Source organism: Thamnophis elegans, chromosome 7, assembly GCF_009769535.1.
Source record: "Thamnophis elegans isolate rThaEle1 chromosome 7, rThaEle1.pri, whole genome shotgun sequence".
In the NCBI taxonomy this organism is placed as follows: Eukaryota; Metazoa; Chordata; class Lepidosauria; order Squamata; family Colubridae; genus Thamnophis; species Thamnophis elegans.
In genome coordinates this window covers 24,606,570-24,613,821 of record NC_045547.1, presented here as the reverse complement: position 1 = coordinate 24,613,821, position 7,252 = coordinate 24,606,570, and positions in this window count along the sequence as shown.

Genomic DNA, 7,252 nt, shown 5'->3' with positions numbered 1-7,252 from the left:
CAGGGCTGTCAAACTCACGGCCCGTGGGCTGAATGCATCATGGCACTGGCCACACCCACACCCAGTTTAACAAAGGGGGGGGAGTCCCAATACGTCCACGTGGTGTATGGCACCCCTGCTGTTGAAATATGTTTTTTTTAATAAATGTTTTTTAATTTTAATTTAAAACAGGTACAGCATCTTCTTTACATCTGTAGAAAATGTATCAATCAATTACAGATAAGTTTTGGTACATCTCCTCCACAGTCAGACCACATAACTCATATTAACTCAAGCATTATTATATATCCATTTCATTTACTGTATTATTATTTAGAATATTTAATAAAAGTAATAATCTTGAACATACCTGCCCACACCGGTGGGAAAAGGAAAAAAAAAAAGGGCAAATAAAAATAGAAATTAAAATAAAAAATAAAAAATAATACAAAAAAGACAAAAACGACAAGAGACAAGGCAGGAAACAAAACAAAACACAGGTGTCTATTATGAAAAAAAAAGAAGTATATCAACTGGTTACGACATGCTTTGGTGCTTCTCTTCCATTAGCTCATATTAATTCAATATCTTAACTCGGATTTTTACCATATCAACATCATTATACCTCCAGTTTTAATTACCTATGGTTATTTAAACATCCTTCATCCTTAGCTATGCTAAAGAATTAATCCATAACACATGCTGACAATTCATTTACTTATTTGTAGAATCCTCTATTATCATCAAATCCTCATGTCCTATTTTAGCTGGACATCCATAGTATTTAATTATATCATATATCATAACATTTTCCCAGTATTGATTAACATTTGATTGTATGTATTTTATTTAGTTTTTTTAATAGTGATAATTATTGTAGTTAATACTCTTTATGTATAATCTAAAGATGTTTTCTCATATCCAATTGTTAGTTATCATATCAACTCCACATTATATACATTACTATCAATATCAATTATTATTCAACTATATCTGTTACAAAAAAAAAGCAATTAGGTTTAGCTAGTTTTCAATTGTATTCTTCAATCTATCAGCCAGTTCCAAATTATATATATTACTATCCATATCAGTCATTATTCAGCTATATGTATTACACATTAAGGTAATCAGATTTAGCTAATTTTAAATTACGTTCTTCCATCTGTCAGCCAGTGTCTCTCCAGTGTCCATCTGTGTCCATCTCTCCAGTGTCCATCTCTCCAGTGTCCATCTGTCAGCCAGTGTCTCTCCAATAGCAAAATCTTCTCAAACCAATTGCCACGCGTTGGATAAATTTACCAAATGTTTTCATAAGCAAATCCAGACAAAGATATTTTCGCACCTTTGGACTCTGAATGTCAGTGATGAAATAATAATGTTGTCCTGGGCTTGTAAAATTTTCCAAATTAACTTTGATTCTCAAGTGTGGATTTTCCATTCCTCCTGCACTCTGTCTCTTTAAATGAGTCTTCTTTATAGCTCCCCCCCTCCTTTCTCCCTCTGAGATAGACCAGACACCATTTCTCACATTTTCCATTTGTATTTCAGGAACATTTAAACATTCAACGATCTCAGTTTTTACTTCATATTTAAAATCAGATGATCCAATTTTCTTTCCAGCCTTTGATAAGAGTCAAAAAGCCCTCTACATGCGGAAAAAAGAATCTGAAATGAAATCTTAGAGGTATTTTGAGACGCCATGATGTGTCGCAGTTAAAAATTGCAAGCTCTTTTTTTTTTCCACAGACTTCGAAACACTTTTCTTATTCTCTTGCAGGCTGTGCAATCTTATCTGATCGTAAACAGAGCCAAGTAATAAAGTAATAAAAATGTCGAATCGTGCCGGGCTAATTAGTAGAAAATAAATTTTACGATCCACTTAGGGAGAGTCAGAGGGGGGAGGATGTCGAGGAGTTTCTTGAAGCATTTAAGAAGTAAAGTAACCACCAGCCATAAATCCATTAAAAAAAGCCAATTCGCCGCTAAATTTTCCTATTCTTTGGTTTAGGTTAGCTTAAGTTTTTAACGCGAACAGTCTCTCTTGGATAATAAAATCAGCTTACCAGATGACATCACTTCTACCATTCTTAGGGGCAACCTGCAGTTTCAGTTAGCACGCAGCTAATCCAGAAAGGAATTGGCACGAGGAGTTAATACCCCCCCCCCAGAGACTTGCGGGTGTCTCTGAGGTCCTGGGTCTCTCCTCACCTTCACTGTCATCTCCGGGACAGCTAGAGTTCAAAGAACCCGTCCAAAAATCCTTCGGTATAGAGGAATTTCAGGAGTAGCCTGAAACTCCATCTTCTCACTGCTAAGCCCCGCCTTCTTTCTCCCTGTTGAAATATGTTAACGTACTTATTAGTGTTCTGACCTAGGCTTCCTGAGACAGTAAAAAGCACATGCTTAGTCCAAAAAACCCTCTTAGTCCAAAAAACCCAAAAAAACCCAGCCAGTAATGAATAACAAATAGTTTATAAAGAGTCCGACAGAAGTCTGCCAAAGTCTTTCGGGATAAACTGATAAGCACCCACCTTTATCTCCCTTGAAATGCTGCCAAAGACCTAATTGGCAATTAGCTTTGCAAGGCCACACATAGCACAGAGTTCAAAACGGAGCTTCAGAATTTAAACTGACCAGCATGAATAAAGTTATTCCTCCAAAGGTTTCACCTCCTTTGCTCCTCTTGTATGTCTTATGGGAGGGGCCAATCATCTCCAAGCTTTCTGGCAGGCCTGCACATGTGTGCGCTGGGAACGGCCCCCCTGTTCCTCTGCCGTCGCTGATGTCTGACTCCGGAGGCTCCAGAGGTAGCACATAACTCCCAGATGGCCCTGGATCCCTCTCTGTCTCTGACACAGACCCCTCGGCCGAGCCTTCCCCAGACTCCATGACTAGCCCGTGTTCCTCCCAATCCTCCATCACTGCCAGGACTCTGCAGGCCGCCGGCAGACAACAACAATTAGTTAGACATTGCCTAAATTCAGCCCTAGGCCTAAACTCCTAAAAAGGCTAAAAACCCTATATTACTGTGTGAATGTGTTGGGTATATAAGCATCTCCCCCTTAAAGTTTAACTTATATCAGAATAACGGGAATGTGACTCTTGCTTGAAAGAGAAGGCTGTCTTATAACTTTTATGAGAAAGTATTATGAATCTGTGCTTGCTGAAAGTAAAACAAAGTATGAGCTTTACTTAGAAAATAACCTGGTGATAGGAATGCTAAGTTACTTATCTACAGCTAAAGCTGCTACAGTGCTTTTATCTTCCTCTGTTTTGAAATGACCATCATCTCACATCAAAGCTGGGTGGCTTCTTTTTTCTAGCAACTCCAATGATATGACTTTTATAAGAAAGGGTATGACAGGAATCTTGAGAATCCAGTAACAAGTCCACATGCATAATACATTTTTGTTGTCAGATTGTCTCTGTTTTTCATTGCACTTTAGTGCACTCAATTGAATTCCCTTTTCTCTCAGTTTCTCGTCATTTTCCCAACAACAACAGCTCATCTAGTTTGTTATTATTTTTATTATTATGATAACTTTGATGAGCTGCTAGAATTGGCCCTAATCGGAGATCCCATCTTCTCCCGGCCAGGTTATAGAAGCTTGGTGTGGGAAACCTAGAATCCTTGATGCCTTTTGATTTGGCTGTCAGATTTCTCCACTCCTACACGAGTAGAGAGCCTTAGAGAAGAAGAAAAGACCTTCACTGTTGCCAGTTAAGATACTATAAACCAGTTGTGGGCTGCAACCCAATTTAACACCAGTTCAGTGAGCGCGCACATGCCTAAAAGTGCTTGTTCAGAATACAGCAATTTTGAAGCTCGCTGCCTACCTTCTAAGGCAGCCCCAGTAAGTAGAACAGCAGAGACATGGAAATCACCTGTGCTCGTGAATCAGATTGAGCCAAAAGACAGGAAATATACTAGGGATAAGCGGGGGCAAATAGGTGGAGCCACTGATCTTCAGAACTACTGGTTCACCCAAAGCGATCCAAACTGGCAGCAGCCCACCATTGCTATAAACTTAAATAGCTTAAAGAAGTAGCAGTGGCTGAATTTTAAGGCATCCATAGGAGCTGAATTGGCCCCTGGTCCATTGGTTCTACATCCCTGCATAGATGTTAAATCTAGAGAGAGAATGGTTGTATCTTATCTTTAAGATGGATTAAGGACAGATGCATTTGTTGGAAAATTGGGCTTGAAGAAAGGCAGACTTGATAGTCCTTGACACAGAGTACTGCCTTGACTCTGAGCAAAACTGCCAAACAATAAATCCGGTAATTCATTTCCCTTGTAAAGCTAGTGACGCAGAACAACCTGGCCAGCAGTTTCATTTTTTCCCCCCAAATAACATTTTTAAGTGACCTCCTCATCTTCACCAATTGTGTGGGGACATGTAGCTATGATAAATCCCATGCAGGCACACCGCTCATTAGATAGATGGGATAAATTATGTTGCAAGTTGTGCGTCAATCATGAAGTGAGTGACTGATGAAAAGAAATGAGGGATTTAGAAACCAAGCAAGTAGTAAAAATTGATGATAGGACCTCCAGCATCCCTTAAATTGGAGCCAGCTGAGAATTTAGTTATCTTTCAGATTTGGGCCTTTAATTGTACCAATTTTATAGATAAGATACCATGTTAAAAAAATTGTACTGTATGTATTCTCAATAAACAAATTTAAAGGCATAGTTTCTTAGAGCAGCTGTACCCAATGATAATATGACTGGGCAGATATATCACAGACTGCACTGTAAAGCTAAATTAAGATGTCACCATACACTTATTTAAATTATCTTTGCTATATTTATATTGGATGAGGGTATATTTCACTGTGTTAATTAACGATGAGGATAAGGTGTGGAATAAATGTGTATGGTTTTATAAAACATGGCATTTCATTTGCGTCCTTTCAATATATCTTGAGAGGAACAGGGAGATTTATTTGTATGCTGTTGCCTGTTTAGCGAGAGCCATTTCTCTCTCCCTTCTGTGATGAACGGCATAGCATGTATACAGGGTGCCACCTAATGGAAGGAAATGCAATCTGCTTGCTGTGAGGAAGAAAATGGATGTTCACAAAAGGAACAGAAAGAATAATAATTACATGTATGACTACATATTAGTGTACGGGTATTCCTCAATTTAGAACCACTTATTTAATGAGCATTCTGCAGTATAGTAGTATAGTATAATATAGCCTTTATTGTCATTGTACATAATACATACAACGATATTGGTTTTAGCCTCACTGGTGAAATCCATGACAAAATATACAAACAACATAAATAATATGTTGAATAATCCCTGTGCAAGTAATTAGGGGAGGGGGGAGAAAAACTAGTTATACGTTTCTGTGTGTGCGTGGAGTGATTGTGGTTGTGTTTAAGAGTCTGACCGCCCAAGGATAGAAATTATTTTTAAACCTGGCTATTGTTCGGCTGGCTATACTTTGATGTCTTCTGCCTGATGGAAGAAGTGCGAAGAGACACTGACCAGGGTGTGAATCATCTCTGAGTGTCTTCCTTACTCTGCTAAAGCAGCGAGACCTGGCAAAGTCATCCAGTGGTGTCAGAGGGCAACCAATGGTTTCTTGTGCTGAATTGATCATTCTTGTTAGGAATATAATCTAACGGTTGGTTTGGCAATATATAAATCATGTAACAATGCTATACCTGTTTCTTTAAATCATACTGTAAAATGTGATCGGTTGCTGTTTTCGTCAATCAGCCATAAGAGGGAGTGTTGACTGTTAGCTCTCTGTCTGTCAGATGCTGGGCTGATCTGATCTGAGTGTTTTGGAAGCTGGCTGTTAGAAAGTACCGTGAGCTATTGTAAGTTTTGCAACTGCTAGCAAACTTTGAGTACCAGATTGTTTGTATGATTATGGACTATGTTATTGGATTATCCCTTAACGGAAAGACATTGATGACTGACTGTCTTATCCGTGTATGACTTGGACTGTTTGATGGACTCTGATACCTCTATTTCCACGAAAGTAAAAGCCTATTTAAACTGCAATGTCTCTGTATGCTGGTTTGTGTGTTCTCCAATACAACTCTCACAACGCTTCTCTGAATGCACTCGCTCTCCCAACGGGGAGCTTACCTAACGACTTTCTGTAGTTCCTTCCTGTCTACAGCAGTTAAACCAGCATACCATACTGTAATGCAGTATGCGAGGACACTTTCTATTGTGGACCGATAGAAAAGGTCATCAGGAGTTGTTCCACTTGATTTTTTCAAAGTTACAACAGCATTGAAATTAGTTACTTATGACTGGTCCCCACACTTATGGCGATTGCATCATTCCCATGGTGATGTGATCAAATTTGGGTGCCTGGCAACTGGCATGTAAATCTATGACATTGTAGCATCATAGAGACATGTGATCTTCATTTGCGACCTTCCCAACCGGCTTCTGACAGCAAAGTCAATGGGGAAGCTGGATTTGCTTAGCAATCGCAGGGTTCACATAACTACAGTGATTCGCTTAACAACTGTGGCAAAATAGGTCGTAAAATCAGGTATGACTTATTTAATAACTGCCTTACTTAGCAATGGAAATTCTGGTCTTAATTGTGGTGGTAAGTCAAGGACTATGTCTATATAAATAAAAATTATAATTGTGGGGATCAATAGGTTTGTACAAATAGCTATCCGCTAATATTTCATGCATCAAAATACAGACACATTAATATATGATTGATAATAGCATCCTTCTTCTTGTACCAAAGACCATAACAGAGATGCTCTTTTGCATATGTGAACCAATACACATCAGAGGTGGTATTCAGACAGTTCTCTCCGGTTCAGGCAAACTGGTAGCACCGGCTGCGGAGGATCCACCCTCCTGCCCCCAACATAATGCATGAGCACTGCACATGGGCAGACAAGGTATGTGTGCTCACATTCGCGAACCAGTAGGGAAGGTAAGTGAATCCCACCCTTGATACATGTACATACACACACTTGCTCTTTGCTAAAGGCTATTTGGCTATTGCCCTTCACAAAAGGATAACAGCTGTCCTCCCGAGACTCAGGAAAAACAGCTAGGAAACCATCACTGCTGTCCCACAGACTCTGTCACCCAAGACTCACTTATTCTATTGGTAGGGCAAGTCTCAAATAAAATTATACAGTAAAGAAATGAGAAGTTATAACAACTGAGTTCATACAATGAAATGTGTCCCTCAATCTCCTAGTAACTCCTGCTTGGAAGGAATCCCTTGGGGAAATGCCCTCTGATGGTCTTTTTGTATTTTAACA